The sequence below is a fragment of the Eulemur rufifrons genome, chromosome 3, assembly GCF_041146395.1.
Source record: "Eulemur rufifrons isolate Redbay chromosome 3, OSU_ERuf_1, whole genome shotgun sequence".
NCBI classification, from domain to species: domain Eukaryota; kingdom Metazoa; phylum Chordata; class Mammalia; order Primates; family Lemuridae; genus Eulemur; species Eulemur rufifrons.
In genome coordinates, this window is record NC_090985.1 from 37,126,335 (window position 1) to 37,154,251 (window position 27,917).

Sequence of the window (27,917 nt, forward strand, 5' to 3'; positions counted from 1 at the left end):
GATGAAGAAACTGAAGCCTAGCCAAGTTAAATAACTTACCCTAGACATTGGCAGTTCTTGGATTTGTACCTAAATCTGCCTCATCCCAAAGCCTATATATATCAGAGTGCTCCAGAGAAAAAGAGCCACTAGATGTGTGTGTGTGTGTGTGTGTGTGTGTGGAGAAAGAGAGAGAAAAAGAGAAAGGTTTTAAGGACATTGCTCACACAATGGTGGGGTCTGGAATTCTTAACTATGCAGTGCAGGCCAGCAGGCTGGAGACCCAGAGAAGCCTCGATGTTGCAGCTCTAGTCCAAAGGCAGTCTGGAGGCAGAATTCCCACTTACTACATCTTAGGGTAACTTCAACTGATTGGGTGAGGCTCACCCACATTATGGAGGGTAATGTGCTTTTCTCAAAGTCTGCTGATTTAAATGTTACTCTCATCTAAAAAATACCTCCAGTGACATCTGGACTGGTGTTTAACCAAAACCAGGGTATCACAGGTACCATGGTTTAGCCAAGCTGACACATGAAATTAACCATCACACATGTCTCCCACTCTGTGGCATATGTCCCTGAAAATCTGGACCTCGCATTCCCACTCACAGTCATGATTCACATAATTAACAAAAGAAACAAGACTTGTGGTCAGTCTGTCAAATTAAACAGTGGGGTGCCCAAAGCACATGGCAAGAGGCTACTAGCCACACCTAAGCCATCAAGGAATGTGCATTGGAAACAAGGAGAATTGGCCTGGCTGGAAAGGACCAACTATGCTCCAGTCAACAGGTGACAGGACTTGAGGATGGCAACAGTCAGGATGCTGTGGTTGGTTCCAGAAGCCAGCTTTACCCTCAACTAGCTGTGTGATCTTGGGCCATACCTCACCTCTTTGAGCCTCAGTTCTCTACATAGTGTGCTGATCTGCAAAGAATCGTCAAGTTCTTCCCATTGTTCAACTTCAACTTCATGAACTCAGGCACACATCATTGCCATAGCAACCTCCTTTCCACAGTGGGAAACATCCAGCAGACTCCACTTTGCCACTGCAAAGAAAGTGGGGTCCAGAGTATGTCATTCTTTTCCTGGTGGCAACACAACAAGTCATAGAAGAAACTCAAAAACAGTGGTCCCCCGAAAGCCCAGGCTCTCCTTCTCCTACTGGTGAGGAGAACCAATAGGAGGTTCTCAGCCTGTTCTCACACACTGGATGCCAGCGTAGCATCTGTAGGAATTCATGTCCTTCCCACTGCCGACCTCTGATTGTATCGTACAGTCACCAGCAGCTACTCAACCCAGAACTCAGACTGGCGAGAGCTTATCACTCTCACTGAAGTTCATTTCCTTGCCCCCACTAAAGCCAGCTGTTTCCTTTAAATTGGTATCAATCAGGCCAGGAAGTTTCTTTTTCCCTGTAGTCCATTGTATGTGAGAAGATCAGAGGGCCCTGTCAGAGGCAAGGACGGAACCAGCTGGGCACATGGAGATATGAGCTGGCAGCCCTGGCCTGGCCTGGCCCTGCCCCAGCCCCCTGGGTGCTCGGCCAGTCTGCTGTGCTGGTGCCGCTGTACCTACTGGCGACAGTGAGAGCAACTGAAGACTCAGTGATAATTAAGCAGGAACATTGTTATCACCCTAAAGGATCTCTGGTGTGGTTCAAGCCAGCTAGAAAATGCACATCACTCACATCTCACCCCATGCTGTGTCACAAACCCACTGTCTCCAGTCCAGCAGGGGCAAGGCATGGAACCTGTCTCTAGGAGGTAAGCAAACCCTTCCGAGGAGCATGCCTGTGTGGATTTCAGGCAGGACTGCATCTCACTCTCATCTCATGGATGACAAAGCTGAAGCTGACCATAATGCCATTATGTATATAGTATTTAGTGTAAGTGAGGCCCCATTCTAAATGCCTGACATGGCCACGGTGGGCAGAATAATGGCCCCCCAAAATGTCCATTCCCCAATCCCTGACACCTGTGACTATGTTAGATTACATAGTGATGGGAAAGTAAGGTTGCAGATGGAAGTAAAGTTGCCAGTTTGAGGACCTTAAATAGGGAAATTATTTTAGAGTATTTCTGTAGGCTCAACATAATTAGAAGAGTCCTTAAAAATGGAAGAGGGAAGCAGAAGAAAGAGCCAATCAGAGACGTTACTATGGGAGAAAAGCACAGAGTGATGTTTTGTTGCTGGCTATGAAGATGGAGGAAGAAGCCATGAGCCAAGGAGTGTGGGCAGCCTCCAGAGCCGGCAAAGGCAGGAGCAGATTCTCCCTAGAGCCCCCAGCAAGGAACACCAACCTGTGTGCCTTGATAGCAGCCCAATGGACTCATGTCGAATTTCTAAACTATGGAACTGTGAGATGATAAATTTGTGTTGTAAAGGCCACTGAGTTTGTGATAATTTGCTATAGCAGCAACAGAAAATTAATACCCGAACCCACTCCATTCTTGTGACAACCCTACAAGGTGGTATCTTAGTCCACTACAGCAACAAAAATGTTGCCTAACACCACAGCCCCAGACTCGGTGGCATACAGTGAAAAGCATTTATGTCTCACTCTCACGTCTACTAGTCGGCTAGGGCTTGGCTGATACAAGCAGAGTTTGCCTAAGGTTGGCTCCTTGTTGGGGGTTAATTCTGCTCCACGCCTCTCGTCCGCTGTGAATCGGAGGCACCAGAGGCATGCTGTCTCTACAAAAGGTATGCAAGAAAGCTTCTACGTGCTCCATCCTCCACATGGGTTGTGCTGCTAACAATATCCCGTGAACCAAAGCAAGTCACGAGGCCAAGATCAAAGCCAAGGGGTGAGAAAGTAACGTCACCCACCTTGAGACAAAAGTATGAAGGTATAATGTTATTACGGAGGAGTAAAGAACTGGGACCCATAGTTCAGTCTCCCACAGACAAACACTACTCTCGGTGTCCCATTTTACTGATGAGGAGACCAAGACAGAGGCATTAAGAGTAAGAACCTTGTCCATGATCACACTGCTAGTAAGTAAGGGAGCCAGGATCAGAAGCCAAATGGTCTGGCTTCAGAATGTTGGTTACAGACTTACACCCACTAACTGGTGGAGCTAAGTCTCTATGTCCCTAAACATCGCTGTCTCTGGGAAGGGATGGGGCGGCACTCAGGGGCTGCAGTGATTCCAGAAGTAAGAGAAAGACACCAGGAGAGGGAGGTCACCAGTCAAAAACACAGCCACGACAAACTGTTCCTCTCATCAGCGAGGCCCCGTTCTCTGGTCCAGGAAGGCTTGGTGACTTTCCAGGGACGAGTATTTGGCCAGTCCAGCATCCAGGATGAGTCACCTGTGCATGCCTGTCACAAGGCCAAGTGTCTTCCCCCTGCCTTGGGGGCCTGCATCTCCTGCTAGGGCAGGCCGGGTTACAAGAAGCCAGCACTTCTGTTCCTTTGAGAAGTGGACGCTGTTTGTCTACAGGCCCCAAGGAGGTAAGGGGTTGATGGAAAGTTCAGAAAGAAAACAATATGCACAAAACATGGAAGAAAAGAAAGCAGAGTAAGGCAGGACTGCGCACTGGGGAGAGGATGCAGGAAGGAAAGAGGATTAGAGCGAAGTAATGCTCAGCACTAAACATTGCAGGGAAATTTTATTCCAGAGCACCTCCTGGGGATTTCCTAGGAAGGGTCAGAAAGCCAAAGCAATGATTCTGGGCCTGTGCGGGGCCTCCTTAGGAAGGTCACAGGGCAGGAAGGCCAGGGGCAAGAGGCAGCAAAACCTCACGGTGAGAAAGCAGCCAGTGCGGAGACTCAGGATGTTCAGAGAGCCAAAGAGTAACCGGGGGCCTTCAATAATGTGGCATGGGCAGGGGGTCACCAAAGTCTCCACACACTCGGCCCTGAAATGGAAGGCAGTGGAAACTACAACTTAAGGCAGTGACACGCTAAGGCTAGAAAAAAGGTGAGTACATCCCCTCCTTTTCCTATAGCAGCAGACAGACCCCTGTTCCTTCTCCCTGTCAACCCAAGCTAACGCCACCTCCTTCTGGACAATCTCCTTCCTTCCAGCTACTTTCAGGTGAAAGGGGATGTGATGTCATCCAGCCTACAAATGAGAACCTCTCCAAGAGGACAGATGACACTCTGAGCACACAGTATAACCTATCAGGTCACCTCACAGATTTCTCTTTACTATTAATGTGAGCTAAATAGCATTGCTTCCATTTTGACCTAAGAAAACCAAGGCTCAGTGACAGTTAAATAGCCTGTCAGTCACCCACGTGGTGAATAGTGAGCCCAGATATCAAGCCATCTATGCTGGATCCCTAAGTCCAGGTCCCTTCCTCTTTACTATTCTGCCAACTCTGTGCTCTCAGAAGTTCTCTGAGAAATAGGAGAGTGGACTTTGATTCATACATTGCACGTTTGCTGAGCACTATCCTTAGTGTGGTCATGAGAAGGAAGCACTGGAAGAGACAGCCAAAGTGGGTAAGAGCACAGACTCTGGAGCCACTCTGAGGTTTGGAATCCTGGTTTTACCCTCTACCATCTAGATGGGTCTGTTGGACTACATTATCTAATCTTTCTGTGCCTCAGTTTACCTACAGTTCAGTAAAGCCTTATGAGGATGAAAAGATTTGGTAAAAATGAAAGGCTTAGAACAGTGCCCAGCACATAGGCAGTATGATAACCACACTGGTTTTTATTGCTATGACTGTGGTAAACTAAATTGACTTCATCCTTACCCTTACAGAGTTCCAATCCAGTGGAGGAAAACAGATGTGAAACAAACACGAATAAATGCATCATAACAAATCATGCTATGGAGGGAGGAACGATTTCAGCAAGGTAACATAATAGGGTTTCTAGTTCTTGTTTCACACAGAAACATCAATCTGAACAACCATCCATGCACAAAAATTCCTTCACAAGACATAAGGAATCCAGATGAGAAATCATAGTATCTGGGTGGAACATATAAATGAGAAAAGATGCATTGAAGGTGGTGGAAAGGACAGTGTCAGATTACCCATATCACCCCTGCCCTAAGCCAGTGCAGTGCAGCAGAGAGAGAGATACCCTCCATGTAGAAGAAGAAGAGTGAAGCAAGCATCTGACTTTGACACAAACCTTGGCATCAGGCCCACCTCAGTGAATCCTGGCACCCTGTTAGCTCCCATGAACCAAGGCTCCAGGCCTGCCCCATGGGCCCAGTCCATGAACCTGTCACAATGGACCCCACTGCCAGGCTGGCCCTGTGGACCTAGGATCCAGGCCTGTAGCCATGAATCCAGGCTTTAGGCTCACCTCTACTGACCCAGGTACTATATCTGCCCATACAGACCGAAGCCCCAGGCCTACTCAAGTATTACCAGGCTCCAGGATGGTCCCTGTGGACCCAAGAAATGGGGCTGCCTGCTTACTGACACAGAAACTAGGCCAGCCCACCCAAGGACTCCAGCAATAAACCTGCCCACAGACACTACCAGCAAGCCCACTCAGAATCTCTAGATGGGCTGACTGGTGATTGGCTTTTTCTGCTGAAGCTAATCTGTAAAGAATGGAAGAGGTGCCTATTTCTTCAAATGCACAGACACCAACACAAGCCATAAGGATCATGAAGTCAAGGAAACGTTATACCACTAAAGAAACAAAATAAAGCTCTAGTAATCAATCTTAAAGAAATGGGGATCTACAAATTGCCTGACAAAGAATTCAAAATAGTTGCCTTGAGGAAGCTCAGTGAACTACAAGAGAACACAGACAACTAAATGAAATCAGGAAAACAATACATGGACAAAAGCAGAAGTTGAGTAAAGAAAGAGAAACCATAAAAAAGAGACAAACAGAAATTCTCCACTGAAACACAATGACTGAAATTAAAAACTCCATAAGGAGCCTCAACATCAAACAAGATCAACCAGAAGAAAGAATGATGTCAAAGACAGAGTATTTGAAATTACTCAGGAAAGGAAAAAGAAGAAAAAAAGAATGATATAGAGTGAAGAAAGCCTACAGGACTTATGGGACACCATCAAGTGACAATGCATGCATTATAAGAGTCCTACAAGAGAAAGACAGTAAAGAACGTGACAGCTTATTTAAAGAAAAAAAAATAAATAAAATAATAGAAAACGTCCCAAATCTGGAGAAGGAAATAAACATCCAGATCCATGAAGCCCAAAGAATCCTAACTTGATTAAACATAAAGAGATCTTCACTGACACACATTAAAATCAAATTCACAAAAGTCAAAGACAAACACAGAAAGCAACTTGTCACATATAAGGGAACTCTTAAAAGATTATTACTGGATTTCTAGCAGAAACCTTGCAGTCCAGGAGAGAGTGCAATGGTGGAGGGAAAAAAACCTTTCCAAATAAGAATATGATATCTGGCAAAGTTGTCCTTCAGAAATGAAGAGAGAAAGACTTTCCCAGACAAATAAAAGCTGATGGAGTTCATCACCACTAGAGCTGTCTTACAAGAAATGTTAAAGTGAGTCCTTCAAGATGAAAGAAAAGGACACGAATTAACAACATTAAAACATATGAAGCGTAAAATTCAATGTAAAGGTAAGAATACAATCAAATTTAGAATACTTTTATACTGTAATGGTGGTACATAAATCACCTTTAACTCTAGTATAAAAGTTAAAAGAAAAAAATATTAAAAATAACTATGGCTACAATAATTTCTTAATGTATACACAATAGTACAAACTGGTACAAATTGTGATATCAATGAAATAAAAAGGAGAAGTTCAAGTATAGAGTTTTTGTAAGCAGTTGAAGTTGTTAGCAACTATAGACTATTAAAACTGTAAGATGTTTTATGTAAGCCTCATAGTAACCACAAAGAAACAACTTGTAGTAGATACACAAGAGATAGAGATAAAGGAATCAAAAGCATACCACTACAGAAATAAAAAGAAAAAGAAACAAATCAAATCACAAAGAAAGAGAACAAGAGAGAAAGGAACAAACAAACTACAAAACATCAGAAAACAATTGACAAAATTGCAGTAAGTCTTTACCTATCAATACTTACTTTAAATTTAAATAGATTTAAATTTGCAAGCAAAGACACTCAATCAAAAGACATTCAGAGTGGCTGAAAGAATTAAACAAAAACAAACAAACAAACAACTCAAGATTCTACTCTATGCTGTTTACAAAAGACTGACTTTAGCTTTAAGAACACACATAGGCAGAAAGTGAAGAAATTGGAAAAGATAGCCATGTAAATAGTAACCAAAAGACAAAATGGATTTTTTCAAAAACTGTCACAAGAGACAAAAAAGGTCATTACAAAATGATAAAGGGATCAATTCATTAAGAGGATATAACAATTGTAAATATGTATGTACCAAACAATGGAGCAACCAAATACATAAAACAAATATTAAAAGAAGGGAGAAATAGGTACCAATATAATAATAGCAGGGGACTTTAATGCCCCACTTTCAACAATGACTAGATCATCCAGACAGAAAATCAATTAGGAAACAACAAAATTGAACAACATTATAGTCCAAACGGACCTAACAGACATATACAGAACATTACAGGCAGTCCCCAGGTTATGGACAACCTGATTTACAGTGTTCCATACTTATGAATGGAGTCCTAAGGCTCCCCACAAGGATAATTTATAATTAAATAATAATATTAATAATTCAGGAACTAGTTTCTTCCACACATGTAAACAAACCTATAAGGTATAAGCAATTCATTGGCATGGTATCTTTATGCTAGTGGTTAGTCTCACTGTTTATACAGTCACTTACACACAGCATCACTTTCATTTTAACTTTTTTATTTGACTTTGATTCTATGTTTACCCTCATGACCACACCTCCAAAGCTAAAGTCCATGACAAGCCCAGGTGAGCCTGCAATGAACATAAATTTGATCATGATAGAAATGAAAATAGAAATAATTAAGCATTCAGACAAAGGCCAGACACCATTAATTATTAGAAAAGCATTAAGCTAGACAAGTGGAACAATTATAAAGGACAAAGTGAGAATAATGGAACATGTGAAAGGTAGTTCTCCAATGAAAGCATCAACTATTACTAAGCAGTATAATGGATTAATTATTGAAATGGGAAGGCTGCTGTTAATTTGTTTGGAAGATCAAAATAAGCATAACATTCTTATTAGCCTAGCCTAGTATTGAGGTAACATTAAGTGAATGTTAACCTTTAATATTCGTTTTTGAAATTTCTCCCATCTCCTAGCTAAACTTTTTGAATGGGTCTGTTTTTATGTTGTTTGTTGAATTAAAAGAAAGAGCACAATAGTTTCTGTAGCTTTTTATTAGAGTACAGGAGTATTATTACTATAGTATTAAACTGTATTATTATCACATATGAGACATTATAGTATTGTTATTATTGTTATTACCATATATGTGCTGTTTATCAGGGATCTGAGTTATATACAAATCCAACCTAAAGATGTTCTCAGGAATGTATCTTATCTGTAACCCAGGGACTGCCTGTATCTAATCCAACAGCACCAGAATACACATTCTTCTCAAAGTGCACACAGAACATTGTCCAGGATAGATCATATGTTAGCTCACAAGACAACTCTTAACAAATTTAAGATGACTGAAATTATATCAAGTATCTTCTCTGACCACAGTGGTGTATGAAAATAGAAATCAGTAATAGCAGGAATATTGGAAAATTCACAAATATATGGAAAATAAATAACACATTCCTGAACAAAGAAGAAATCAAGAGGGAATCAAATGTGTCTGAGACAAATGAAAATGGAAACATAATATACTAAAATTATGGGATGCAGTAAAAGCAGTTCTAAGAGGAAAGTTTATAGTGATAAACACATATATTAAAAAGAGAGATCTCGGCCAGGTATGGTGGCTTATACCAGTAATCCCAGCACTTTGGGAGGTTGAGGCAGGAGGATTGCTTGAGCCCAGGAATTTCAAGTTAGAATGAACTATGACTGAGTCATTGCACTGTAGCCAGGGTTTCAGAGGGAGAGCGTGCTTCTAAAAGAAATTAAAAATAATAAAAAAGGAGAAAGATCTCAAATAATCTAACTTTATACCTTAAGGAACTAGAACTATATAAGGTGATTGATATGTTAATTAGCTTGATTGGGGTAGTCATTTCCCAATGCGTGTTTATATATCAAAACATCACATTGTACACTTAATATATACAATTTTTATTTGTCAATTATATCTCAATAAAGCTGGAAAATCAATCAGGCAATCACGCTAGGAAGGAAAAGTTGAGTGCAATGGGAGAAAACAATAGGAGTAGCTGAAGATTAAGAAAGCACTTGCCAGGAATAAATGGAGAGAAGCAGAGAAATAACACGTGCAAAGGACCGGGTAGCTTTTTATCACTCAGCAGAGGTCAGTGTGGCTGAAGAACAGAGAATGAGAAGAGCCAGCGAGGCAGCCTAACACAAAGCCCCACAGGGATTTTGGTCTTCATCCCAAGAGCAGAAATGTGAAGATCTAGGTATGTTTGTTGGGGAACACACAATTAAATTCACAGTTCAGAAAGATCATGCTGCAGAGGGATATGGATTGCAGAGGGTTAAGATTAGATCTAGGGAGTCGAATTTGGAGGCTGCTGCCGTGAGTGGTCTAGGTGAGACAGAGGGTGACTTGGATAAGAGTGCTGGTGGAAAATAAACTCAACCAAAGTCCCAGACACCCGAGGTCCACGAGGGCAGAGTCCACAGAGGATCAGGACTGTCAGCTGACTGGCTCGCACTCACTGTCCTGGGTATGGACATGCTGACACAAGTGGTCAAGGCATCATCATAATCAACCTGTTAAAATGTCCCACAACTTCTTTCTTAGAGCACTTACCTAACAAAGCCTTGTGCTTGCAACCACAAAGGCTACACCACATGACAGGATGGGAAACCAGAGCAGGGGTGGTGGGAGCCATCTGTGAATTGGACAGTCCACACTTCAACAAGGCACTAATGGCATCTTGAGAGGGCATCCGATCCTCTCTGATCTCGGGGGATGGGGGCATCCATCTGAAGGGAAGCATCCTCTCCTTGGGTACATAACTCCCCCCAACCACCCCCAACCAACACCAGCTTCTGAGCTGCCTATGAGGAGGGGCCCATGTCCCACCACGACTGCAGTCCAGGCCTGACACAGATTCTCAGTAGGGCAACCTCCTCCCTGGATGACAGGGTCCGTGAGGATAGAGTCTCCATCTTATGCCTCCTTGCAATTCCACTGTTAAGCCCAGACATAATCTTTTTTTTTTTTTTTTTTTTTTTTTTTTTTTTTTTTTTTGAGACAGAGTCTCACTCTGTTGCCCAGGCTAGAGTGAGTGCCGTGGCGTCAGCCTAGCTCACAGCAACCTCAAACTCCTGGGCTCAAGCGATCCTCCTGCCTCAGCCTCCCGAGTAGCTGGGACTACAGGCATGCACCACTATGCCCGGCTAATTTTTTCTATATATATTTTTAGCTGTCCATATAATTTCTTTCTATTTTTAGTAGAGATGGGGTCTCGCTCTTGCTCAGGCTGGTCTCGAACTCCTGAGCTCAAACGATCCGCCCACCTCGGCCTCCCAGAGTGCTAGGATTACAGGCGTGAGCCACCGCGCCCGGCCTAAGCCCAGACATAATCTATCATGTGTACTCAATCAGATTTTGCTCAATGAATGAACAGATGACTCTCTTCCATTCCTTTACAGTTGATGGCTCAGTCACCCAATCTGGTTCCTGCAGCCAAGCTGAGAACCTTCTAGAATCAATGTCCTGAAGCTATTCGGACTGTGCTGGGAAGTCAGACACAGACAGAAAGAGATAAAGTTTATTCCTACCACCCAGACACGAGGAACTCGGAGTTTTTAAAACAGAGAATGGTGACTTCCAGGTGGAACAACCCAGAGGGGAGGCAAATGGTAGAATGGGACTTCAGGACAGGCGGGATGTGGATAATCAGACGGACGGCCAATCAGAGGGAGAGGGAAGCGCCCACTCATGGAGAACTTGTAATAAGTGAAGCCCCAGTCAGAGCCCTGAGACAGGTTCTTCTCACAGTGGCCCTGCAGGCAGGAGCCATCAGCTCATGTCACTGTCCAGAACACTGAGGCTCAGAGTGGTGAAGGGACGTGTCCATGGTTGCAAAGCCAACAACTGGTGGAGCTGAGGACTGAACCCAACACTTTCTGAAGCCAGAAGCCATGGATTGCTCAGGCATCCAAGGAGAAGAAAAAATGGGATCAAAGCACAGAAGTCAAAGAAAGAAAGCAGTAGGTTTAAAAGACAGGAAGTGAGATCTGCTTACCGGGACCAATTCCCCACTTGAGAGACTTAAAGGTGGTGGATCAGACTGGATTCACAGGCTGGAGTGATGCTGAGGTGGGACTTAAATGCCTTCCTGAGAGGTCTGACTTCAATCCTGCAGGAGACAGGGAGCTGCTGGCTGTTTCTGAGCTGTCCAGGGACATGAGCAGAGCTGTGCTTTCAGAATTTGGACATGACCTTTGGGAGAAGAGTTGAGAGACAGGAAACTCGTAAGACGGGAAAACTCAAGGTGCCCAATATGAGGCCCGGGACGGGAGAGGCGGGGTGGGGGAGGAGAGATGGAAGGAAACAGAGATGTGGGCGCCAGCAGGAAGGAAGCAGAGGCAGGAACTGCTTGCTGGAACGGGTCCATGGAGAGGGAAAACCACTTCTCCTTCCCTTTCTGATGACAGCAAGATTAGTACTCGGGAGCAGGGCTGCATGAGACAGGACTTCCCGAAACTCAGGAGGGGAAGGACCCTGAGCGTGTGTCCCCGACAGAGGCTGCAGCTCCCAGTCACATGGTCCACTCAACCTCCTCTTCCCACCCTAGAGCTTTGGCCTCAGCCAGGCCCTCAGGGCACAGGGCAGTGCCTCTTCCTCCAGGATTCAGGGCAAATGAGAGGCTCAGAGATCAACCAGACCCCAAAGCAAGTGACAGATGTCAAGTAAAGTGGCATCACTTCCGTACTACAGATAAAGAATCTGAGGCACAGAGAGCTTCAACAACTTACCTACTATCACATAGCAAACGCATGCCAGAATCAAGATTCAAACCCAGGGCCCTCTGTGTGGACCTTACCTGAATCAGTCAGGGACCCAGCAGGAAGGCTGTAGAAAAATAAACACCTTAATCTCACTCCCTTCCTGCCCTCCTATCCTGCCAGTGCCTCCAAGACAGAAGCCAGAGGGTTCTGGAGCCCAGTGCTGCATCCATGCTGCTGATGCATCTGCACAGGTGGGCCTCTCGGCACAGAACAAGGCGGAGCAGGACAAAGAGTGGACCTGGAGGGGCACGTGGAAGCTCCCCAGCACCCCACCACTCAGACAGCCCAGACCTTGTTGGGTATCAGGGCCTCAGCTGTCTCTGCCCTGCAGAGCCAATGAGTCCCCAGGCCTCTCAGTAGAAGGGCAGGGCCCTCTTCCCAAGCTGGGCAGCATCACCACACTCCCTTCTTCCTTCCTCATTCACACTCCCCGCCCTGCCTCTATCAGTGGCTCCAAAAGGCAAAAATCTCAAAATGGCCCACTTCCTCAAGGAAGACTATCTCAAGAGAGGAGGGTCAGCTGATGGCCACGACAGCCCGCGCTGCCCCTCCCAGCCTCCCTGCCAGCGCTGCTCGTGGAGGCCTGGCGGCTGAGAAAAAAGAAAGGGCTCTTGTCTCTGATTCCGCAGGGCCTCTGATAAGAAATGTCATCCCTCGCTGGGTAATATTACCAGGCCAGATAAGAATCTCTATCAAGCTCAAACATATGGCTGGCTACAGAACATGGAGCCCGGCGGAGCAGGGTAATTTATTTGCTTAAGCTGAAAACCCTGGGCGGCCAAGAGAAGTGCCCTGAATAAAAGAGTAAGAGCCAAATTATAAGCTCTTCTGACTTGTCGTTGGGATTCTTCCCTGGGAAGGATGAGGCACCTGAGAACAACAGGGGGCCCTCCACACTTTCCTCCCGACACGGTAAGCACTTTCACCTTCCTCCTTCTTCAAAGGGCACTTTCACTTATGTTATCACATTTAATCCTCACTACAACCTCAAGAGAAGCATTTTTAGCCTGCTTTTACAGATCAGGAAATTAAGATTCAGCAAGGTTAAAGTAAAGTGGCCAAGGTCACATGGGCAGCCACGCTGGAGGGAGGACTCAAACCCCAACAGGTCTGACTCACTGGCACACTGTCAGATGGAGAGGTTGAGCCCAGCCCTGGGGCGGCTCAGCCCATGCAACCAAATTAATCAACGAAGTCAGATCTGCCCGACTGAACTGACAATGTCAGCTACACACTGTAATCTCAAAGGTCTGCTTCAAATCTCTCCTCTTTCCTTGTTTCTCTGTAACCTGGGGGATAATGAAAAAGGCTTGCAGAGCACAACTCAAGGGCGAGGAGGGGAGGCCAGGGAAGTAACCAGGAGAAGGAGAAGAGACCTCAGGGCTTAGCCACCAGCCTCTCATGTTCAAGGAGTAGCAAGCAGAGGGGAATCATAGAAAGAAAACTCCTCCCTCCCTCCCTCCACTCATTCATTCATTCATTCACAAATACTGATGGAAAGCCTCCTGTGCGCTTGTTCTATGGAGTGCTCTCTCCTAGGACTGACTTACAGGTCAGTAAAGACGCAATAACAACAGAGCATCAAGCACATCTGCAGATGCAGAAGTTCAGGTAGCTTACCTGGGGTTGGTGCATTAGTGTGTAGCTATTAGCATGCTCACACTCCATACTGTTCTATGCCCAGTTGTTTTTTTAAAAAAACATTGTTAAGGTTTACATTGCTCTTTGATAGTTAATATAGCTTCAAAGAATGTTCCCTATTCATTCATAAAGCCACTAATTAATTTTCAGATTAATTTTTTAATTGACAAATAAAAATTGTAAATATTTATGGTGTACAATATGATGTTTTGAAATATGTATACATTGTGGAATGGATAAATTCAGCTAATTAACATGTGTGCCATGTGTTTTTAGTATTTTTTGAAACAGCTATATTGTATTTCACTTTATGGAGGTATCACAATTTAATCAACCAATCCCCAGCTAATGAACTTTTAAGTTAAATCTCATTTTTTCTATTTCAAACAATGTCATGATGAAGATTCTATTCACATCATGCATGCTTCTGCAGAAAAAATTCTTAGAATTTTTAGAATTCACCTAATGTCTCTTAGACTTGCCTTTTCCTGTCCTCTTCACTGCAGCAGTAGCAAAGTCTCAATATTGTTCCCAGAGGTGGTTGGTTTTCTTTTACTTTTGGGCCCTGCGATATTCCAGAATGCAGAAAGCCCAAGGCTAGACTGAAGCAAACCTCCACTAGAGCTCAGGATTCACCTAAAACCACAGCTCAGCCTAGAAAACCACAGCATACGTCAAGTGTGCAATTTAAAGCTAAGGTGTCTTGGAGGAAGGCATTGGTCAAAGCCAGAAACCCTTCAGGTGGTCAAAAGACACAGAGAGTGTATTTCGGTGGCTAAAACAAAGTAGAACCTAAGGTGAAGGAGGGCATCCTATGTGTGAGGGGCTGGCCATCTGCTGGAGGCACCGTGGTGGGCACTGATGGAGAACAAGCATCAGTAAGGCAGAGCCCCACTCTGCAAGGCACCTGTAGTCCCCTGGAGGGGGCTGAGGAAAAAGGCTATCATCTATGTGATCACAGAGAAAGGGACGAAGAACTTCAGGAACAAAGAGAAAGGCCTCATTCACTCTTCCTGGGCCAGTTAGAGAAAAGGATATTTCATCTAGGTATTGAAGAGTAGGGGTTCACAGGCAGAGAAAGGGGAGGGGACTCCCAGATGGTATTACCAGAATGTATAACACGGATAGTGACAGAATGGTCAGCCAGGGGTCAGGATGCATAGGGCATACCTCATATGCTGTGCTGAGGAGCTTGGCTTCCCCCTACAGATGCACTACGAGCTGTGGTCCCTGAGCACCAGAGTGACAGATCAGAATGAAGCTTCAGCATTACCACGGAGGATGAAATGGTGAGAGAAAATCCTCAGCCATGTGGGAACAAGTATAGCACAACTCTAAGAACATCCTGCAAGGCAATAGATGTAGTGATTAAAACAGCAGCCTCCAGAGCCAGGCTCCCTGTCTTCCAATCCCATTCAAATCCTCTGCTACTACCAGCTTGAACAAGTTCCCTATGGGCTCCATGTTGTTTGCTCATCAGTGGAATGGAGATGACACCAGCAGAGGCCTCTTAGGGCCACTGTGTGGGCTGTAAACTGAATGAGTTAATATATATAAAGTGCTCAGAACAGTGACTGGTATGCAGGATGAACACAGCACATGACAGCTGTTGGGACCACGCCCAACTCCCTGGTCCCTCAGCTTCCTCTTTCAGCATTGTCATTTGTTCTGAAATGGGAGCTGCCACAAATCTGAGCAAAGGTGAGCAGGTCTGAGTCAAGGCTTGCTTTAGGAGGGCTGGAACTACTATCTGAAACAGCGTTTGGGGATTGCCCGCTTCCTCTTAGAAGATAGTGGTTCTCAAACTTTGCTGCACAACAGAATCATCCGGGGAGAAGACGTTATAAATCCCAAAGCCCAGGCCCCATTCCCGACAAAATCAGAACTTTTGCAGGTGGGATACTGGCATCAGGATTTTTAAATTCCCCTGGTGATTCCAACATCCAACTCAGTCTGCGAACAGCTGATGGAAGAGTCAAATCCAACAGGAAAGGCACGCTTGGCAGGAGGTAAGCGTCCCCAGAATCCACGTCTGCTCATTACGACGTCTACCCTCACTACACCTCACAAGGCAGCTCAGCTGTCACGCGGAGCTAGCAGACTTGAAAGCTGCCCCAGATCACGAAATGTGTAACACACCCCTCAACTCTTTTCTGGCAGCAGGTAAGGAGAGAGAACAACAAGAAATACAGCCATTGCAGGAAACTCTTTGGAAAAAGCACGGGGTTGCTAGCAGACAGCTGGCTCTGGCCCCAGGCTCGCTCTCTCATGCTATGTGATCTAAAAGTCATATAATTTTTGAAATTCATACAATTTTAAGAAAATTTCAGTGTCTTATAGGGATAAGGACGGACTCACCCATCCGACAAGGTGTGGGTGAGATACAAGCTGGAAGACAAGGGTCACATTATGAAGACTCAGGCAAAGATAAATCATATTTATATAACATGTTTTCTAGGTCTTTCCTGCAACATGAGAAGTTCAAGAGAGAGAAATGGCCCCTTAAACAATTTTTTTTTCACCAGGGGGAGGCATCAAGGAGCAGGGTGGGACACAGGAAAGTTCTCTTCAGGGCAGGCTGCACTGCTGCCTGCAAAAGGCCCAAGTGCGGCTAGCGATAGGGCAGGCTCCTGGGTGTGTCCGAGGGCTGCCCCTCGGAGACGTTAAGATAGGGCATGTTATCCGGGAACAATGGAGCAACCTTACCGTTGTCCTAGACCTGAATCTGACAAGGGAGGATAAGGCTCCAGGAAACACGTCCCCAAACATCTGGCCAGAGTGGCCCCAACAAACCCCTGGCCCACTTGTTCGCTCGTTTATCCGCTCACTCACGTACATTAGCACATGTCAACGACATACCAAGAACAATGGTAGAAGGTGGGGATGCCGGGATGGCTAAGGCTCAGTCTGGCTAAGGCTCAGGACGGACAAAGATAAGTAGGGCAAGCAAGTAACATTCAAGTACAACACCATGTGCTAAAACACAGTAAAAATAACAAGTTTAATAGGAAATAGCCACCACTCTTTGATGGCACACCAGGCACCAGGCACCAGCCGCCGCGCTTGGTATTTTATAGTGAACATCTCAAATCCTTGCTGTCCCCTCAAGGTAAGGACCTGCATGGGGCAGAGACGGTTGTTGTAAGCATTAGTACCTTTATTTAGCATTGACTCAGTCTTTCCTGTGTTGCAGGCACTGTGCTCAGTTTTCCTTGGTTTGTTTGTTTGTTTGTCACCAGCAGGCGGTAGTGATGATTTAGATTAGAACGTGGGCTCTGGGCCCAGATTTGCCTGCTAGTAGCTGGGTGACCTTGGGTGAGTTACTTTACCTCTCTGTGCCTGAGTCTAGGCCCAGAAGTCATCTCTAAAATAGAGACTCATTCATCTGACAAATATTTACTTGGCACCTACCATATGCCAGGGAATAAAGCATTTAATAAAACTAACAAAAATCTCTTCATTCCTGGGGCTCATGAAGGGATGGGGGTGGCAGACAGTCACCAAACAAATAAACAGGTAAATATATGGTGGGTTGGATGACGGTAAGTGCTGTGGAGATCAATAAAGACAGAAAAGCAAAGGAAGATGGGGGTGTGAGGTGGTGCTGTCTGCATATAGTGGCCAATAAAGGCCTGTCTAATAAGAAGACCTTTGAGCTCCCTGTGTGTGAGTGTGTGTGTGTGTCTGTGTGTCTATGTGTGTGTGTGTCTATGTGTGTGTGTGTGAGTGAAAGAGAGAGAGAGAGAAATCTACTGGGCACCTCCTATGTGCTGGGCACCATCACCATTCTAGGGTTAAGTAAGATGTTTCACACAGAATAACTCATCCTACTCTCCCTGACATCCCAAGGAGGAAGACAGTGACACAAGTCCCATTTCACACAGGACAAAGCGGAGACACAGAGAGCTTAAATGACTGGCTCCAGGGACGGAAGTGGTGAAGATTGAGCAGGCTGTCGGGCTCGGCAGCCCCGACTGTGAACTGCTGCACACGAGGGCTTCACTCCAGTGCGATGCTCTGAAGATCTTTACTGTGATGATTGTAACAACGCCCACAAGAAAAGCAGCAAGAAGTGCAGAGGATGAGAGCAGAGGGACATGCAGGCACAGGGTGTGCTGTAAACCCATTTGGAAAATAAAGGAACACTGACTGCAGACTCTCCTCCTTCTCCCTGCACCCGTCTCTGATGAGGAGACCGCCTTCAATCCCTGTAGTCATCTCTACTTAATATTTTGGAATGAAAAACATGAGAGGCTCTGTATTCATTTTCAAGCTGGCTTCTGATTTGCAAATTTGTTCAAGGTTCTGCTCTCTCTCACTCCAAAGAAAAAAGCTGTCCCATCCGGGCCCATGAGGGTCAGCTTGTCCCTTCTCAAGGCCACCACTCCAGAGCCCACCATGGTGTTCTTCTGCCCAAGCCACAGACTTCAGAAATAGGAAGGAGCAGGGTGGGGGATGCAGCCAATGAAGGTACTAGAAGGTCCCAGGAAGGCAGATGTGGTAATATCGGTCCAGTGGCTGACCACTGAGACCCTGCCTCAGAGAGTCTTACACACTCCAAAGGCCAGAAAGAGCTCCTTTAATAAGAAGCCCACCGAGGAACCTGCTTCCCGGAATGACTGTCACGTGCTTCTTCTCTAGGAGCCCACTGGATTAGAGCTCTTGCAAGCAAGGCCTTTGTGCCTCATCTGCCAGCTTCAACAGGGTTAGCATGTTTGATGAATGGATAAGGGACGAATGCAGGGAAGGAGGAAGGGAAGAAGGGAGAGAGAGAGGAGGGAAAGCAGGGAGGTGTGGAGTGTAGGGTGGGTAAAGAAAAATTACAGGACCCTATGACATGACATCAGAAGAAGTAGAAATAGGCCGGGCGCGGTGGCTCACGCCTGTAATCCTAGCACTCTGGGAGGCCGAGGTGGGCGGATCGTTTGAGCTCAGGAGTTCGAGACCAGCCTGAGCAAGAGCGAGACCCCATCTCTACTAAAAATAGAAAGAAATTATATGGACAGCTAAAAATATATATAGAAAAAATTAGCTGGGCATGGTGGTGCATGCCTGTAGTCCCAGCTACTCGGGAGGCTGAGACAGGAGGATCGCTTGAGTTCAGGAGTTTGAGGTTGCTGTGAGCTAGGCTGACGCCACGGCACTCACTCTAGCCTGGGCAACAGAGTGAGACTCTGTCTCAAAAAAAATAAATAAATAAATAAAAGAAAAGAAGAAGTAGAAATAGAAGGGGAAAATGGATAAAAACAAATGTTCATTAATAGAACAGGGTTGGAAAAGAATCTATGGAATACTATGCAGCAGTTATAAATGAATGAGGTGTGTGTACACATCCTACACGCACACACACAGATCTCCAAGATATATTATTGAGTGAAAAATAAAAAAATGTTGAAATATTTGATTTCCTCAGACTCTGAATGCCATGACACGCACAGAGCGGAAGGCAGGGCTGGAGGAGGGACCTCAGCATAAATTCCAAGGAGCTCAGCTCTGGGGCCCCTGTCTCAGGCCATTCATTCCATCTGGAGGAAAGCAGGGCTATGCCCTCTGTCTAGGTCTCTAGGCAACAGCATCTCGTGACCTGGCTTCCCCTCTGATATTATTCCCCTAGTTCTTGAAAATACTCATGCTGATTTCAAAACAAAATGAATCAAAAGAGCTTCCTTCACCTCCTGGCCCCCAGCCCATGATAACCCACGAAGAGCAATGCGTGAAACCGAGTTGGAGACTGAAGACCTGGGGGCTTTATCTGGCGACATGTTTCACCCACAGGATGTTTAAAATATTTTTGGGTTCAGTGCTCACATCCAAAATTCAGAAAATTTCATTATATTACAATGTCCAAAAATTAATCTGGCAGCCCTGGACCCGCTCTCCCGCAATACAATAGCCAGCTGGATGCTGAGGGAGGGCTTCCCCTGTAGGGCATGCAACGCCCCCACGACCAGTTTCCCACCCCTCAGAGAACACCTAGTCCAAACTCCTCACAGATAAAGACACTGCTGCTCAGAGAGGTGAGACACATGCCCAAGGTCACGCGGCAAGGCAGGGGCAGTACCATAGCCACAACTCAGTAACCCTCACACAAAGACCTGTGTCCCTTCAACCTGCCAGGCTGCACTCCTCCTTTAGAGTTAATCACAGCCTTAGAAAGTAGATGATCCACTTGACAGTGGGCTAGAAGAACAAGGCCCCGGGGATTACCCTGGATCCAGAGCACAACCCGGCTGAGAGAGAAGTGATGCTCTTACATGACACGATGGCCCAAACACATTGCAACACTGTCACCATAATTAGCCCAGGCCCGGTGACCAGGACGTCTCTTGCTCAATATTATTCTTTGCTTCTTGGTTTCCACATCCAGAGGAACAATACTTCTCTAAAAAATCAATTGTCCCCGCCAACCCACCTACACACAGTTCTTGGAAAATATAGGTTAAACATTGTGCCTTACAAAGAAAACAAGGAACAAAGAGGGAGAGGGAAATTCATCTCCATGGTCCTGCACTTCTCATTATTCACACCAAACGTTTTTCAAGTCACTAAGTTCAAATGACCCTGTCCCTTGGGGCTGCGGAACTATTTTTACTAACACTTGCCAGTAAGGAAGCTCCACATGCTTTAATAAATGGGATTACGCAGTACGAGGAGGCGCTAAATGGCTTCAAGAGACTGGTGGTTAGGGGAACTGAAAATGGCCCAGAAGGAAGATGCCGGAATAATCAATTTCTGGCACAGGAGAAGGGACGGCTGGATGCCATTCTGCTGCCCAGAGCACCGGAGGGGCTGCAGCACGGGAATCGCAAAGCATCCATCAGATAAATAGGTGGCCCCATCAGGATGACTTCCCAAACTTCCAGAAAAAACAAGGAGATAGATGGCTCTGGTTTTAAGAAGAGGCAGCGTAAACACACACGCACATGCATGCACACACACACACACACACACACACGGCTTCTGAATCTCCTTTCCTGTGCTGTGCAGCCCAATGAACTGCTCTTCTCTGTCCACACTTGCCGCCTGGGATCACACCCAGCCTCAAGGCTTAAATGACTTGACTCCCATATATGAATCCAAATACATACTTATTGTATAAATGTTGGGTATCTAAGTTTATTCCTTTACTCCATGTACTACTCAGGATTTTCCAGAGAAACACAACCAACAGGCCAATTACGGGGACCGGCAAGTCCTGAACCTCCAGGACCTGGCAGCAAACTGGAGACCCAGGGAAGGGCTGGTGTTGCAGCTCGAGTGCCAAGGCAGCGTGGAGCCAGAATCCCCACTTTCCAGTTTCACGGGAGACCTCGGTCTTTTTTGCTAGAAAGCCTTCAACTGGTTGGATGAGGCTCACCCACATTATGGAGGGTAATGTGCTTTACTCAAAGTCCATTGATTTAAATGTTAATTGCATCCAAAAAATATCTTCATGATGACATCTAAACTGGTGTTTGATCAAGGTGCCATGGCCTAGCTAAGTTGACACTCCAGATTCATATGAGAAGCTGCTTCCTCAGTATCTTCACATGGATGTCTGACCAATATCTCAAACATAACAGTTCCACTTCTACCCACAAAATAAACACCCACTCCCCTCGCGATTCCCCCATATCAATATGTGGAAACTTCATTCTCTAGTTGTGCAAGATAAAAGCCTTGGGATCATTTTCTGCTGGCACCCCATGTCCAATCCACCAGAAAATTCTACCTTTGAGATATATCCAGAATCTGATCACATGTCACAATCTCCTGAAGCCCACCCCGCTGGGAGAGGAAGCAGTGCCCACAAGCCGAACAATGGCCACGAAGACCTGAGGGCATTAACTCAGGACAACAGGAAAGGGAGGGACACTGAGAAGTGTTAACTAGAAAAGAGGTAGGCACAGGGTGGGATTTGTGTCTTTGGAAGATTCCCTAAGGCAGCTGATGAGGCTTGTTCTCTGAACCCCATTTACAAAGAGAAGAATTAGGTGGCTGCCGGGTAAGGACAGGTGGGAGGAGGGAGGAAGCAGGGAAGGAGGAGAGGCAAGAACCCAGGCAGGTGCTCTGCCACCTCCGTGAACCCCTCTGCCAAGTGGCTGCGGCTGCGATTTCACACACCAATGGTCAGAAGAATCCCAGGGAACAAAGGCAGAGAGAAGAAACAGTGTTTGATTGTGGCCAGGAGGAAGAAAGCCTTCCAGTGGCCAAGAGGAGGGGCGCCCGTGCTGAGCAGGTTGGCTTGGCAAGTGGAGCTCACCCCTCCCTCCCCACCCTCCTGTCTCCCTTCTCCTCCCTCAGACAGGACCTGAGCACAAAGACACAATAGCGCCAAGGTCCCTTCTGTGTTCTGTGGCCTTGGCTGAAGACATGTGGGCAGGAGAGAGGAACGACCATCATTCCTACCGCAGAACATTAAGCTTCCTTCTGGGGACCTGCTCGGCTCCAGCAGGGAGCTTTAGCAACAGGGCCGGGTTCAAGGTCTCTAGAGGGCCTCCTCTCAGTGAATCTAGTGAGACTGGGCCGCACCACTTCCCAGAACACCTCTCAATTAGCAGGACATAGCCTACTGCAGAGCCTGCTTTTGCAAGCAATAAAGGACAAATCATTTTGTCCCCAAGGAGGCAACTAACGAGAACTGGGCACTGTCAATGAATCCGTGGAATGACCCTGAAGGGGCCCAGCGATGACTGTGCAGGAGGGCAGGGCCCGTAAATGGGTGACTTGCTTATTTACAGAGGCCCGTTACTCCAGAGACTGTCACCCTTGAGCCCATTAACACAACGTGCCTCCCTCTGGACACTCCTGACCACCGCAGGAAATGACATTCTTTCTTTCTGAGCCTCCCCCACTTGGCTCCAGGCCCCATGAGTGCCGTGGCCGCATCTGCTGCTCACAGCACCATCCCTGCACTCAGGAAAGTGCCAGGCATGTGGCAAAGGATGAATAAATACGTGCTGAATAATGACGCGGCTCATGCCAAGTGGGGAGAAGATGAGATGGAGACTCCTGGAGATATCAGAGCTCAGAGGAACCTTCCAACAGACATTTGAGCCAAATTCTTAGTTTTAAACAGCAAAATGAAAGTTGATAGCAGTGATTCCAATCTGGGTCTCAGGACCCCTCCATGGAGGGTCTTCAGGCCACCCTGCTCCAGGGAAACACATTGTATTCTTGCTCACATGCCTGGCTCCTTACTTTTCCGGGGGTTCCATGGAATGGCCCTCTCTGGTGAGAAGCTGAGCCTAGTGTTCTCATTCCCAGCACCCAGTTTGGCTCCTTATAAGAAGCTATAATTAATTTTCCCCTTTATCTGCCTCTCTCCTTTACTACAGACTATACGCGCCCTGAGTGCAAAGGCCATGTTGGCGTTTTTCACCATTGTATTCCAGAGCCAGGCACAGGTCTGGGCTCGGAAGAGGTGCCCAGTGAGTATTTTTTGAATGCGTGAATGGATGCATGATAGGGATGGTGTAGAATCAAAAGGGATAATGAATACAAAGCTCCCTTTCCAGGTCCCACTTGAAAAATAAGTCCTCTGTCTGTACAATTGGAAAATGTGATTTTTGGTGGGGACACAATTTAACCCGTAACAGCACCCAAGGCAGAAACCTTTCCTCTAGCTCCTTTTAACCACCAGACCAACTCGCCCGAGAATGGATCAATCAATTAGTAAGCGGGGTGAGCACAGTGGAGCGCTCTGATTGAATTAGCCATCAGGTCCTGGTTTATCAGCAGCAGAGAGTTTTTCTGATGAGCCATCTAAGGAAGCCCTGATTGCATTGAGTGCCTCCTGCTCGCTCGCTCTCCGCCCAGAGGGTATCAGGGCAGTGGGTGTGCCCTTCTGGGTACTGGAGGGTTGGGTGCATCTTGGCAGAGAAGAGAACAGCTAGCTCTGGACAATTTTGCAGTGCTCTTTCACATCCACGATTCATTGATTATTTCATTTAGTTACGGAAATGCAGAGGGACAAGAACCATGATCACATTTTCCAGTTGAAGAAACTAAGCTCAGAGAGGTTCGGAGATTGCTCAGGATCACACGGCATGCAAAGGGCAGTGACAGCTTCAAACTCAAGTCTTCCCGCTCCAAGGCCAGTGTTCCTTTTCTACTGAACTGTACAAAACAAGCAGAAAGCAAGTGTCAGCTGCCTCCACAACGGCAGTGACGGCCACATTTGCTGTTATAGCCACATGATCACAACATGAAAGAAATAAAGCAAGAAGAAAAGCTCACCCATTCTTCCCATTATGTTAACATAAAAACTTGAAATTCCCAATAGCGCCTTCTAGGAATCATCTGTATGCACATGTATTTTCACATAGTGTTCATATGAAATTATGTGCTTTGCTTGGGTCACTCAGCGGGTTATTTCAAGGATCTAGAAATGCTTACTCATCATTTATTCAACCAATGTTTACCGTGTACCTGCTATATGCCAGGCACCACACTAGGAAGCAGAGACAAAATGGTGTGCAAAATGAACACTGTCCCCACTAAACTAGTAGGGAAACAGACATTAATTCAATAATCAATGGGAACTTCAAAATGATAACTGTAAAGGTTTCATTATATTGTGCCAGGTGGATACATCATAGTTTATTTAATCATTCTCCTTTTCGGTTTGGTTTCAACTTTTTATCATGACTAAAGCTACCTTTAAATATCTGGGAGTGAAATATCATGATGTCTAAAATTTACTTGAAAATATTTTAGAAAAAGAGGATGAAGTCAATAAGACAAATGTTCAGAATTATTAAAACCAAGTAATGGGCATATGGGTGTTCATTATACTATTCTTTCTACTTTGCTGGGTATTTGAATTTTACCATAATCAAAAGTAAAAGAAAAATATCATGATTTAATAGGCATTTTCACAAAATAATTGTTTGCTTCCTCTGAATTATCCCCTTAGGATAAACCTGAGAAATGAGATAACAGAGTGAAAACATGCAGCCACTATGAACGCCGCATGGCACGCTAGGCTAAGAAAACCCATTCCAAGGACTCTGCTGACCGCCGCCAGCAGCACATACCTGCTGTCCTCCAGCCTCCCTGCAGCAATGGATGGCGAGCCTTCCATTTTTACCTCCTTTAATGAGTGTAAACAGGTAAGGCTCACATACTTCCCATTTCTTCCATTTTCCCGCAAGCATCCATACTGCCTCTTATGACATCAGCTTACAGGAGGTGGCAGAGTGCAAAGACGAGGGCTTCGGAAGGAGGATGACCGGATTGCAATCCCGGCTCCACCACCCTGTAGCTGGGCAAATGTTTGGGCAAATACTGAATGTCCCAGGCTGGAGTTGCCTCACCTGAGAAATGGGAGTAATGATGTCTACTCAAAAGGGGAGGCAGAGCTTTACGGGATGATCTATCTGGAAACACCTGGAACAGCATGGGACAGAGTGAATGTGCAGTGAAATCCATGGTGTTTCCCCTGCGCTTGTTGCAGACAGCACCCCTCTTCCACCAGCCAACACACCCTCACTGCAGCCCCCGATTTCACCGTCCAGTGCCACCTCACCCAAGAGTCCTACGCCACGTCTCATCCTATGGCTGACACCAGGAATTGTACTCAGCTAAATGTAGGGCTGAGCTCTGGCCCGCGAGCATGAGTGGTGTTTGCTGTTACCTGGAAGGAGACTGGGACTGAGCCTCTCCTGCCCCTGAGTGGCTCCGAGCTCCACTGAGGTCTGTGGTTCAGAGCACAGGCTTCTCAGACAGGGCAGAGACTCTGGGGTGGCTGGGGTCTTCCTCTGTCTGTGGCTGCAACCAGCCCAGCATGCATTTATGCTAAAAATGCATAGAGATCCTCCCTCTGCATGCTCTTCTTACAGTCCAGATGCTTCAAGGCTGCCCATGTCCCTCTGCAAACCTTTTGTTGACATGGTTTCAGGAATGCAAACAGACTGCCACAACACAAAGCAATGACAAAGGCATTTCCAGTTGGGGAAAAGAAAATACTCTACAACAAACCAAAACAACCCCTCCCCCATCTATTATTAAACAAAAAGACATACATTCCAGAACCTCATCTGGGATCACCTCTTACTCCTTGTGTGACCATCAGTAAGTCAGCCTCTCTGTTCCTCAGTTCGCCATATACGAAACAGTGATAATGATCCCTCCTCTCCAAATGTATGTGCGGGATTGAAAGAGAGAATAGGTGTTATGTCCAGTAAGCAGCCAACAGCAGACGGGCAGACCATCATGGGCACGAGAGCTTCTACCCCTCAGGGGTGTGGTGATCACAGGGCCTGAAGCACCAGCACAGTGCCCAGCCTCCCAGAAGTTCTGAGTCTCAAACATCCCTGCCTCCTCCACCACCCACCTCTAGACCTCTGGCAGTGACCGTGGCTCACTGGCCGGGGGAAAGGGGCCAGGCAGCCTATTAGGTGAGAATCCCCAGAGCAAGTCCTCAATGGACAAACCAGAGAGCATCAAAGCCATCAGGCTTCCTCCTAAATGTTCCAGGGAAGCGGCAAACCCCAAGGTAGGCCTGAATGCAGCACCCTCGATGCAGCGGGGGCAGGCAGGAACGGAACTGCAGCCCGCGGCAAAGGCCTGGCCCTGAAGCAGCCTCAGTTTCTCTAATAGTCACTTGCTGGACTACTGCACTTGCTGCACGAGACGCTCCATGAGCTGCTCTGACAGCCTTCTGGTGCCCTTCTGGGGAAGCTCGGAAGCAGCGGCCCTGCAGTAGTTCCCACTCACCCGCCACTCCTAAGGTGCCTGGCAAGCCCATGACAGGGGCGAGACACCTGTTTGCTACAGGAGAGAACTGTGCATGCTCATGAGTGGCTCACGGAGGAAAAACTGGGGCTTCTTGTGAATGGCAGTGCCCAGCAGGGTGAGGAACAAATGACTGTTTCAGAAAAATCCAAAACTATGCCCTGTCAATTCTCCCATCCAAAAGCCTCAGCCCAGGAGACCTCTCCAGACATTGCCCGGCATTTCGCATCCCTGCTGAGTGGTTCTACAGCATCCAGTGCTTCCCTGCTGGAGGCACAGGAGAAGGGTGCTGGGCACATACTGCGCTCCAGACCCGGAACTTCACGTGCATTTCACTGCTCAATCCTCACCACCGCTGCGACATGGAAATGACTGCTACCCTTATTTTACAGATGACAGATGAACCTGAGGCTTTGGGGAGTAACATGGTGAAAGTCCCCTTAACTAGTAAAAGGTGATCATGAACTTGAACCAAGGCATTGGGACTCCAGGGCTCTAGCTGGAAACCATTGATCCATTTAGGCTCCTTCTTCACTAGGGAAGACTGGTGTTAACACTTATAATACTGCACTGATACACTGTATTAGTTTCCTCTTGTTGCTGTAACAAATTATCACAAACTTGGCACTGAAAACAACAACATTCTCTTACAGTTCTAGAGGTCAGAAATCCAAAATAAGTCTTAAGGATCTAACAGCAAGGTGTTAGCAGGGATAGTTCCTTTGGGAGGCTCCAAAGGAAAACCTGCCCTTGTCTTCCACTTCTTGAGGCCGCCAGCATTCCTTGGCTCCTGGCTGCATCCCTCCAATCTCTGCTTCTCTAGTCACATCACCTTCTCATCTTGGGTACTCAAATCTCCCTCTGCCTCCCTCTTCTAAGGACACCTGTGATCACACTGGGTCCACCTGGATAATCCAGCATATTCCCTCATTTCAAGATCCTTAACTTTATCACATCTGCGCAGTCCTTTTGCCATGTGAAGTGACAGTCAAGGGTTCCAGGAATCAGGATGCGGTCATCTCTGGGGGGCTGCGATCCAGCTGACCACGTGTTGATCTGTCTGTCCCCTGCCTCACGTCTTACTCATCACCATGTCCCCAGCACCTAGCAAGATGCCCACCAAGAAATGCAGGAGGGAGGAAGGGTGGGATCACAGTTCTAAAGGTCATACACGATCCCATTCCCACCCCCCCCCACAGAGTGCAAGAGCAAAGGCAGGCTCCACTTCAAGGGAGACTGAGCAGATACATGCATATCTACTGGGAACCCTTATAAGTCACAAGGTGCCAGCCCCTCATTGGCTCCAGGATGGAAGTCCTCAGTGACTCACGTGTTTGTTGTCCTGTCCCTGTGTGTTCCCACAGCCTAGGACTGCAGCTGAAACAACAGGCCAGCAAGCAGCAGGTGCCTACTCTGCTGCTGATTTCCAGGGAGTCCAAGCAGAGCTGCAGTAGCCAGCGGGTTTACCATGTGTCCTGGTGAAGGCACTTTTCCTGCAAGAGAGTAAACCGACAGAGGACACACCTCCAAGTAACTGGA

At 46.5% G+C, this 27,917-nt stretch overlaps 1 long non-coding RNA gene across 1 annotated transcript; it reads right to left on the reverse strand.

The window, feature by feature from the left end:
* Positions 1-829: 829 nt before the first annotated feature.
* On the reverse strand, positions 830-27,917 carry LOC138381633 (uncharacterized). The gene is made up of 4 exons (XR_011233164.1): positions 27,709-27,917; positions 14,832-15,006; positions 11,255-11,451; positions 830-1,028 (listed from the first exon to the last, which is right to left on the reverse strand). It is a non-coding gene; the product is annotated as an uncharacterized lncRNA (long non-coding RNA).